Source organism: Apium graveolens, chromosome 8 (genome assembly GCF_009905375.1).
Source record: "Apium graveolens cultivar Ventura chromosome 8, ASM990537v1, whole genome shotgun sequence".
Classification (NCBI taxonomy): Eukaryota; Viridiplantae; Streptophyta; class Magnoliopsida; order Apiales; family Apiaceae; genus Apium; species Apium graveolens.
The window spans coordinates 129,519,992-129,531,257 of record NC_133654.1 but is presented as its reverse complement, the minus strand read 5'-3'; the positions used below and the strand labels follow the sequence as shown (position 1 = coordinate 129,531,257).

Here is an 11,266-nt window from a genome sequence, read left to right as displayed (position 1 = left end):
CTAACTCAAACTCCTGAAGTAAAAGAACCCATCGAATCAACCTTGGTTTCGAGTCCTTCTTCGAGACAAGATATCAAATTGCTGCATGATCAATGAAAACTGTCCCCTTCGTCTCAAGTAGATAAGATCAAAATTTCTCCAAACCATAGACGATAGCCAAAAGTTCTTTCTCAGTAGTGGTGTAATTCAGTTGAGCACCATTAAGAGTCTTACTAGCATAGTAGACTACATGAAATATGTTGTTCTTGCGTTGTCCAAGAATTGCTCCAACTACATAGTCACTCGCATCGCACATTATTTCAAATGGTTCAGACCAATCAGGTGCAGTTATGACATGTGCCGTAATCAAACTCTTCTTCAATATTTCAAAAGCAGAAAGGCACTCGTCATTAAACTTGAAAGGAACGTCTTTCTCTAGCAAATTGTACAACGGCTTCAAAATCTTCGAGAAGTCCTTGATGAAACGCCTATAGAAACCCGCATGATCAAGAAAACTGCCAATTCCCTTAACATTTATGGGTGGAGGCAGATTTCTGATCACCCCCACCTTGGCTTTGTCCACCTCTAGACCCTTATAAGAAATCCCGTGACCAAGAATATGCCTTGGCGCACCATAAAATGACATTTCTCCCAATTGAGAACCAAGTTGGTCTCAACGCACCTTTTCAGCACTAACCCAAGATTGTGCAAGCATTCGTCATAAGAAGTTCCAAAGACTGATAAATCGTCCATGAACACTTCTACATTATTTCCAATCATATCAGAGAAGATAGCCATCATACATCTCTGAAAAGTGGCTGGCACTCCACATAGCCCAAAAGAAACTCTTCGAAAAGCAAAAGTGCCGAAAGAACATGTGAATGTAGTCTTCTCTTGATCTTCTGGAGCGATACAAATATGATTATATCCTGAATAGCCATCCAGAAGACAATAGTAATCATGCCCAACCAATCTATCAAGCATCTGATCAATGAAAGGAAGAGGGAAGTGATCCTTCCTTGTAGCCTTGTTCAGCTTCCTATAATCCATGCAAACTCTCCACGCCGTGACTGTTCGTATAGGATTAAGCTCATTCTTCTCATTTTCTACCACAGTGATACCACCTTTCTTTAGCACACACTAAACTGGGCTCACCCATGAACTGTCAGAAATAGGATAGATGATCCCTGTATCTAGCCACTTGAGGATTTCCTTCTTCACAACCTCTTTTATGATCGGATTTAGCCTTCTCTGTTGCTCAACAGTAGGCTTGCTTTCTTCCTCTAGCAGAATTTTTTGCATACAATAAGAAGGGTTGATTCCCTTGATATCTGCTATAGTCCAACCAATTGCCAATGTGAACTCTCTAAGAATTCTCAAAAGCTTTTCCTCATCGGTACCTGAAAGGTCAGATATAATAATAACATGCAAAGTAGATGCATCACCTAAAAATACATACCTCAAATGTCCAGGTAAATGTTTAAGCTCAAGAGTAGGAGTTTCCACAATAGATGGCTTGAGGCGCTTCGGAGAACTTTTCAACTCCATCGATCCAAGAGATTCAAAAGGCATATCCATCTTTCGCTTCCAGGGAGAAGCATTCAAATATTGCAAGTGCTCATCACCTTTGTTATCTTCACTATCGGAATTCCCCAACAAGGCTCTCTCTAAGGCATCGGACCTTAGCAATCGATCGAGTTTAGAATTAACCACATTATCGACCATTTCCACCTTAAAACACTCATCATTTTCTATAGGGAATTTTATGGCATTGAACACATTAAAAGTCACATCCTAATCCATCACTCGCATGGTAAGCTCACCTTTCTGCACATCTATGAAGGTTCGGCCAGTAGCCAAGAAAGGTCTTCCCAGGATTATGGGAATTTTCTTGTCCTCCTCGAAATCAAGAATTACAAAATCAGTAGGGAAAATGAGTTTATCCACCTTGACCAAGACATCCTCCACAATACCTCGCGGATATGTAATAGAACGATCGGCCAACTGCAAAGCCATGTATGTAGGCTTTGGATCAGGTAAGTACAACTTTTTGAAGATTGACAATGGCATCAGATTGATGCTAGCTCCCAAGTCACATAGACACTTATCAAATTACACCTTTCCGATGGTTCAAGGAATAGTGAAGCTTCCAGGATCTTTAAGCTTCAGAGGCAATTTCGGTTGCAGCACAACACTGCATTCCTCCATGAGAGCAACGATCTCTAAGTCATCAAGCTTCACCTTCCTAGAAAGAATACGTTTCATGAACTTCGCGTAATTAGGCATTTTCTTAAGAGCTTCAGCGAAAGGTATGTAGATGTGAAGTTTCTTGAACACCTCCAGAAACTTTGCAAACTGCTTATCCAGTTTCTTCTTCTACAGCCTCTTAGGAAAAGGAGGTGGAGGATAGATTTGTTTCTCCCCTGTATTACCCTCAGGCAGAGTGTACTCAATAGTAGTCTTCCTTGGTTCCACTTCTGCTTCCTTCTGCACTTCTTCTTCATCAGCCTCCACTTCAGAATCTGGAGTCTTAGCTTGTTCAGGATTTGCAACCTTACCAGACCTCAACGTGATTGCTTGAACATGCTCCTGAGCTTTCTTCTTTCCTGGCACTTCAGTATTTCTCGGAAGCATGCCAGGTTGACGATTTAGTAATGCATTAGCAATTTTCCCAATCTGATTCTCCAAGGGCTTTATAGAAACAGCTTGGCTCTTACACATGAGCCTCAACTCCTCCAATTCAGATTTTTCATTAGCTTGAGGTAACTGCTGAAGTTGAAGTTGTTGCTTCGGGGCATACTGCAGTTGCTGAAAACTAGGAGGGTTATACTGCCTTGCTGTATATGGCTGATAAGATTGTTGCACCGCATCCTGATTGTTGCTCCAGCTGAAGTTAGGATGATTGCGGTTATTTGGATGATAAGTGGTTGGAGCTTGCTGTTGTGATATCTGAAAGTTGCTCACAAATTGAGCTGATTCACTAGAAATAGCACACTGCAAAGTTTCATGTGCCCCGTACAAAGCTCAAAAACACTAGTGATCTGATTAACTCCATAATTAGGAAAAAAGTCCACTTTCATCATCAAAGCTTGAAGTTGAGCAGCTATAGCAGTAGCTTGATCCACTTCCAGAATTCCTGCTACCTTTTCTTACAACATTCTTTGCGTAGGATTCTGGTATTCATTAGTTGTCATTAGCTCGATCAACTCATAAGCTTCATTGTAGCTTTTAGCCCATAAGGCTCCACCAGATGCTGCATCGAGCATATGTCTAGATTGTGCACCTAAACCATTGTAGAAACAGTTGATAATCATCCAATCAGGTAAGCCATGGTGTGGGCACTTCCTTAGCATCTCCTTATATCGATCATAAGCCTCACACAGAGATTCACCAGTTTGCTGAGCAAACTGAGTAAGAGCATTCCTGATTACAGCAGTCTTCACCGTTGGAAAGAATTTAGTGAGAAACTTTTGAGCAAGATCCTCCCATTTGGTTATCGACACGACACTGGTGGTAGAGAATGTAACCAACACTTCGCTTTGTCCCTTAAAGAGAACGGTAATAGTCACAGCTTGATAGCATCTTCAGACACATCGTTGAACTTGAAAGTGTCGCAAATTTCGATGAAATCTCTGATGTGCATGTTGGGGTCTTCAGTAGGAGAACCCCCAAACTGAACTGATTTATGTATCATCTGAATCGTGCTCGACTTGATCTCAAAAGTGTTAGCCGTGATGGCTGGCCTGATGATGCTTGACTGAATATCATTGATCTTAGGCTTATAATAGTCCATCAAAGCCTTAGTATTATCTGCTTGATCTCCCATCTATAATAAAGGTGGTTCTTCGATTTTCTCTTATTCTACTACTTTTTCTTCGTCCTCAAAATCTTCCTTTTGCTCCACTACAACTTCTTCCTCGTCTTTATCCAGAAGTCTCCTACGAACTCGCGAACGTGTTTGCATAAACGATCGCTAGATTACCTGAAATATGATAAGAAAAAGAGTAGTAACAATGTACGAGTCAATGAACTTTAACGATCACTGATGATAAATACATAAACTGTAATAACCCCAATTTTTGGAAATTTTTAAAACCCGGATGAATAGTAACTTTTACTGACAATGCTGATTAAGAAAAAATTATCAGACCACGATATATAGGAGTACTGTTATGGAAATTCTAAGATCGTATTAGTATTCCATAAAGAAAATAAGTATATGTAAAAGCCGTCGGATTTCGAAAACGAGCACTTTTATTTTTTCCCGAGATTTCCACCAGGCATTAAGGGATTTAAGGAATTAATATTAAGATGAAGGATTTTAAATTCAAGGATTATAAAGAAGAATTAATTTAGGTATTAAAAATACCAAGAAGATTTTATCAATAAAACCATTAAGGTATTTAACCAAATGATCAACGAGATTGAGTGATAACCGGACAAGGAAATGAATAACGACTCTTGTAAATACCTTTGCAAGTGGCAAGGCAAGTGGATGGTTGATCAAACAAGAAACCAAGTGATAGTTAGGAAGGAATGACTAGTTAATCATCTAGTTAACTAGGGATGATCTAATCTCACTACAAATCACCAACACATGGAAAATGGTGAGATCATCTTCCACTAACTCCTTTGTTTATTATTAACCTAGAAAAATATCAAGACAACCCATAATTATCCACCACATTATTCCATCAACACAAGAAAGCAAAAGCATTTCCTCCCCCATTTCCATTGCTCTCGGCCAAAACAGATATAGCACATTAAAACTGTTGTATCCCCTTTATTTCTCACTCAAATGTTGTGTTCTATAGCTCTTTGGAAAGGTATTGAGATGGCCTACAACTCTTGTTCATAAGTCTCGTCCCAATAAGCATGGTAAGACCCTCATTTTCACAGTTCTTTCAATCGGACTTTTAGAAACTTCAAAGCCTAACTTTGTATTCTTGATTTCTTTGGAAAGATCAAGCTTGTAGGAGGCTTCCTAAGGCTTCCTAGCAACTTAACACCTCCCAAGAAAGGTATAAACTTCAAACCCTAGCCTTTACTTTATTTTTTTAGTAAGTTTAATGGTTGGTTTTGTGAAATGAGAAGCATAGATTATGATTATTAGTAGTTTGGTTTGATTTGGAAGTGTTTTAGTAATTGAAGCTTGATTATAGTTCATAGGTCTTGATTGTGGTTGTTTGAGTTGAAAAACTTGGAGGTTATGGACTGATGTGGTATGGTTTAGGTGAAGTTTTTTTGTATTGATGGTTATGAGTTGGTTGGTGGTTGATTGGAGTAGTTTAAACTTTGGTAATCGTGTAAACATAGCCGTCGTAATGCCCGATTTACCTTAGACTATTTTTGTTCTTAACTTCAGTACCCGTGAACTCACTTTAAGATTCTTACCATTGCCATGTTTAGATATTTCAATGTTACGAGCTTCGTTTTGATATGTGGTTCACATTAATCCAATATACGGTTTAGGAGAAACGACCGTTTTAAGTAACGGCATTTCGCAAACGAACCATTACCCCTCGCCTTATTTTGAAACCTTGGTTAAGGCCATTAAATGACTAATTGGAGTATGAAACAATTATGTAAAGTGGATTAGGCAGTTGGTAGAGTACTTGCGAAAGAATCGCCTTAAAATTCTTAATGGTTAATTTATTAAAAATGGTGGAGCCAAGGGTACTCGAACGACTTATGTGATTAGTTAAGCGTAGAAGTGACCATAAGCGAACGTTAGGGTTCAATTGGTTAATGTCTAGTTTCTTAAGTGACCATGGTTTAATTCTGACTTATGTTATGGTTCATAGGTTATCGGCCCCACTCTAAGCTTAAGTCTATCCAGGAACACTCAGGCAAGTTTTCTACCCGTTATACTGTTGTTGAGATGTAAATATATGTATATGTATTATCTTGTGATAAGTGCATGATTGTTATTAGCAAATTTTACGATATATTGGAGCATGCTGATATGGTATATATGCATGCCTGTTTCGTAATTTTGATATCTAATTGTTGATTCAAATGCTTATAAGTTGCATAATACCTATGCTAGAGATAAGCAGTATCTGCGTATACCCTTAGTATAGGGGACCCAAAGGTGAACATTTTCTAAACCGGGAGTCGATGTTCCCGAGTATAATATATATATATATATATAGGGATATAGTTTTCAAAACTATTAATTGAATAAGGTTATTCGATAACTTTATTTTATTTAATGAATATTATTTTGAATATTCATTCGAGGACTTATGACTCCGCTTATTTTATTTAATGAATATTATTTTGAATATTCATTCGAGGACTTATGACTCCGCTTATTTTATTAAATAATATTATTTATTTTATTAAAGAATAATGTTTCGATAATCAAACTTATTTTCGATTATTCAAATAAAGATCGTACTTTCGTATAAGTATATCTTTGGTTATTTATTATTCATTTCAAGTATGATGATAGGGATAAATAAATTATGCTTGTATAATTAAATACTGCATTAATTGTACAAGCTGTGGGCTGCTAGGCCCAATAAAAAGATATATGATACTCAAACCAGAAAGGTTAAGCCTGATGGACCAGATCAGGCCTGATGGAATAAAAAAGGCCCAAAAGCCCTGATTATTAATTAATTTCGTAATTAATTAATAAGGGACAAATCAGATGTTGAAAAGAGTCCCGATAAGGATATAAATCCTTGGAGATTAGCCTCAAGGGGACCTAAAAGGATAAGGAATCAGTTTCCTACTATCTAGGACTCCAAAGTCCATTCTAATTATGAGACTTGCCCACCAAGTCTCCTATACCAAGTCCAATTCAAGGACTCCCAACATCTATATAAGGGGTCTCACCCCCACCAATCAGAACTACGTTTTTTGGCTTGATTCTCTAATTCACAGAGATACGTAGGCATCTCGTAAAGGCAGATTGAGTCACGAAACACGAGAGCAGCCATTAAAGGCCTTGAGCTCCCAAATCTTAGTATTAAATACAGCAAGTAATAACTTTAGTTTTTTATCCATAACATTTGGCGCCGTCTGTGGGAAAAGCAACAACAACCATGGCGAGAACACGGAGAACAATTGGAGCTCTAGAGGAAGGAACACCATCAGAGACAACCCAGGTGATTTCATCAACCGTGGAGGTTCCTCTCCATTCAACTTATGCATCTACTCAGGGGGAAGCCCAGACAGGGGCAACTCAACCTCAGCCACAAGGGACAACTCCCCCGACTATTCAAGGTACGAATCCTCAAGTTCAACAAGTACATATACCTGTGAATTCTCGACCCGTCGGGTATGAATATTCAACTGTTGTTACTACTAACCCCCCTTATGGAATGCCCCTTCGCCCTGAGGTTGGAGGAAGCGGATATGCTGGGCGAGGCGAAGCACGAGCGCAGTCACCCCCCTATATACGAGGTTTGGGTCCTATTCCTGAGGATCGGGAATTTTCTGGTCCTTATACTGAGAGAGACTCCGAATCTTCGGATGATGAAGTGGCCCCGAGAAGGAGGCGTCCTGGAAAAGAGCCAATGGCCGATGGAAGGCAATGCCCCCAAAGCACCCCAGGGGCGAATCCCCAAGAAGTGCAGGAAAGGATCAGGGCTCATGAGGCTGAAATCCAAAGGCTAAGGCGTGATTTGGAGGCTCACCAGGCCACCAGACCCCAGATACCTCCTAGGGGGAGAAATCCTCCTCCTGTCATAGACCTGGATGGTCCGGTAAGAAGAAGGGCTGTTGTCCCAAGAACTGATCCAAGCAATCTCCTTCCCCTTGAAGATCCTGATGATCCAACTCCACCCTTCACAGAAGAGATAATGAATGCCCATATCTCAAGGAAATTCAAGATGCCCACTATCAGAGCCTATGATGGCACGGGAGACCCCGCAAATCATGTTAGGACATTCTCTAATGCACTGCTGGTGCAACCCGTGAATGATTCTATAAAGTGTCGGGCCTTCCCTCAAACCCTGTCGGGTATGGCTCAAAGATGGTACAGTCGCCTGCCCCCAAATTCTATTGGATCGTTCAGAGAATTAAGTCAGGCTTTTATTAAGCAATTCATCAGTGGAAGAGTCCATGAGAAAAGTTCAGCATCCCTTATGAGTCTTGTGCAGGGAGCTAAGGAATCCTTGAGAGATTACCTGAATCGTTTTACAAAGGAGGCTTTAAAAGTCCCGGACCTTGATGATAAGGTAGCCATGATAGCACTACAACAAGGAACCAGGGATGAGTTTTTCAAGATGTCCTTGGCCAAACGTCCCCCTGAAAACATGTTGCAACTCCAAGAGAGGGCAGGGAAGTATATCAAGGTGGAAGAAAGCATGAGGAAGACCGTAGTAAGTAATGAGCCCACTGGAGGCAAGAAGCGAAAAACTGATTTATAATATATTGCAAAGGACAAATATCCTAGAACCGAACAAAACCCTGATTCAACCCCCAAGAAGGGAGGACCTGGGCAAAAGTTCACTGAATACGCTAAGCTTAATGCTCCTAGAAGTCAGATTTTGATGGAGATTGAGAAAGACAGAGATGTTCGCTGGCCTAAGCCCTTGAAGGCCGATCCCGCCAAGCTAGATAAGAGCAAGTATTGCAGGTTTCACAAAGATGTTGGCCATGACACCGATGAGTGTAGGCAATTGAAAGATGAAATTGAGTTCCTCATTCGAAAAGGAAGATTGAACAAATACACTGGAGAAGGAGGGGATAGGAATAATAATGGAAGGAAGAACTTTGAGGATCGTAGGAGGGACCAAGACGATCAGGGGCGAAACCCCCAGCCTAGAGGACCAGTTATAAACACCATTTATGGAGGGCCGAGACCTCGAGGGCCTGTGATAAACACGATCTTTGGAGGTCCAACTGCTGCTGGATTGTCCAAAAATTCCAGAAAGGCATATACTAGAGAGGTTATGCATATTATTGGAGAAGCCCCGAAGAGGGCCAGGACAAAAGTAACATTGGCTTTTGATGATTCTGACCTAGAGGGTGTGAAGTTTCCCCATGACGACCTGCTGGTCATAACACCAATAATAGGAAATAGCCCGGTTAAGAGGGTCCTTGTGGATAATGGTGCTTCTGTGGATATCTTGCTCCACGACACCTTTCTAAGGATGGGGTATAACGACTCCCAGTTAACACCAACCGACATGTCGATATATGGATTTGCTGGAGTAGAATGTCCTGTGGAAGGGATAATCAAATTGCCAACCACCATAGGTACGGAGCCAAGGCAAGCAACGCAGATGCTGGATTTCATGGTGGTAAAGGCTAGTTCAACTTATAATGCTATCATGGGGAGAACAGGGATACATGCCTTCAAGGCAGTCCCCTCTTCCTACCATTCAGTCATGAAGTTTCCCACCCGAAACGGGATTGGAGAAGAGAGAGGAGATCAAAAAATGGCTAGAAGCTGTTATGTGGCCTCTTTGAGGGCAGATGGAGTCGGGGGGCAGGTTCTTCCTATTGAAGATATGGATGTTCGAGAAAATGATGAGAATAGAGGAAGGCCAGCAGAAGAATTGGTTTCGGTTCCTATAGACCCCGAGAATCCTGAGAGGACGACTTTCATTGGAGCCACATTAGAGGAGCCCCTTAGAGGGAAGTTAGTAAAATTTTTGCAAGAAAATAGTGATGTGTTTGCATGGTCAGCAGCTGATATGCCAGGCATAGAGCCGGAGTTAATTACTCACAAGCTAAACGTAGATCCAAGCCGGAAGATAGTGAAACAAAAGAAAAGAAATTTTGCCCCGGAAAGACAAGAGGCTATAAAGCAGGAAGTGGAAAAGCTCTTAGAGGCTGGTTTCATTGAGGAGATTCAATTTCCGGAGTGGTTAGCAAACCCTGTAATGGTGAAGAAGGCTAATGGAAAGTGGAGGATGTGTATAGACTTCACCGATCTGAATGATGCATGCCCCAAAGACTGTTTTCCGCTGCCTAGAATTGATACTTTGATTGATGCCACCGCTGGACATGAGATGCTGAGTTTCATGGATGGGTTTAGCGGATACAACCAGATCAAAATGCATAAGGATGACATTCCAAAGGTATCATTTATCACTGACTTTGGTGTTTATTGTTATCTTGTTATGGCGTTTGGTCTCAAGAATGCAGGAGCCACCTATCAAAGGTTGGTGAATAGAATTTTTAAGGATCTTATTGGTAAGACTATGGAAGTCTATGTTGATGACATGTTAGTCAAGAGTCTAGTAAAGACTGATCATATAGCCCATTTAAGGGAAGCTTTTGAGGTCCTGAGGCACCACAAGATGATGTTGAATCCGACGAAGTGTGCTTTCGGAGTAGGATCTGGAAAATTCTTGGGACTGATGGTCTCAAAGAGGGGAACTGAGGCTAACCCGGATAAGATAAAGGCGATCCTGGACATGGAACCACCAAAAACTGTTAAGGATGTTCAGAAGCTTACAGAAAGGGTTGCTGCGCTAGGACGATTCATCTCCAAGTCGGGGGAAAAGTGTTTGTCATTCTTCAAATCGCTAAAGAGCATCAAAGACTTTGTATGGAATGAGGAGAACCAGAAGGCGTTTGAAGAGTTAAAGAAGTATATGGCCCAGGCCCCGTTGTTGGCCAAGCCAGTTCTGAGTGAAATTTTATTCTTGTACTTGGCTGTTTCAGAGAGCGCCTTGAGCGCGGTTTTGGTTAAGGAAGAACTGAAAGTCCAGAAACCCGTATACTATGTCAGCAAAATTTTGCATGGTGCTGAGTTGAATTATTCAACTATAGAGAAATTTGCTTTAGCCTTGGTAATGGCTTCAAGAAAGCTGCGTCCTTATTTTCAAGCTCACCAGATTGAAGTGCTAACAAATCAGCCACTGAGAAATATCATTCACAGTCCCAAGGCAAGTGGGAGACTGATTAAGTGGGCAATAGAGTTGGGAGAGTTTGATCTCAAGTATAAGCCACGTACGGCTATAAAAGCCCAGGCACTAGCTGACTTTGTGGTGGAATGTACCATACCCAACCGAGAAGTCGGGGGGCAGGAAGATACCATACCTCAAGACAAGGGAGTCGACAATGGGGACAGGAAGAAGAATGACAAGGAGAAAGAATATTGGGTTCTCTATTTTGATGGAGCATCAAAAACAAATTCCAGTGGAGCAGGGTTGGTTTTGCAAAGCCCTGATGGGTTCTTAATTGAGTATGCGATGAAGCTAGATTTTCCAACCACAAACAATGAGGCAGAGTATGAAGCCCTGATAGCTGGCCTTGGTCTAGCTGGGACACTTAGAGTCAAAAACTTAAAGGTCCGTGGAGACTCGAAGCTGATCAT

The 11,266-nt window shown here is 41.0% G+C and overlaps 1 non-coding gene across 1 annotated transcript; it reads left to right on the top strand.

Moving 5' to 3' along the window:
• Positions 1–3,303: 3,303 nt before the first annotated feature.
• LOC141682161 (small nucleolar RNA R71) lies at positions 3,304–3,410 on the top strand. Its single transcript, XR_012559562.1, has one exon. It is a non-coding gene; the product is annotated as a small nucleolar RNA R71 (small nucleolar RNA).
• Positions 3,411–11,266: the final 7,856 nt, after the last annotated feature.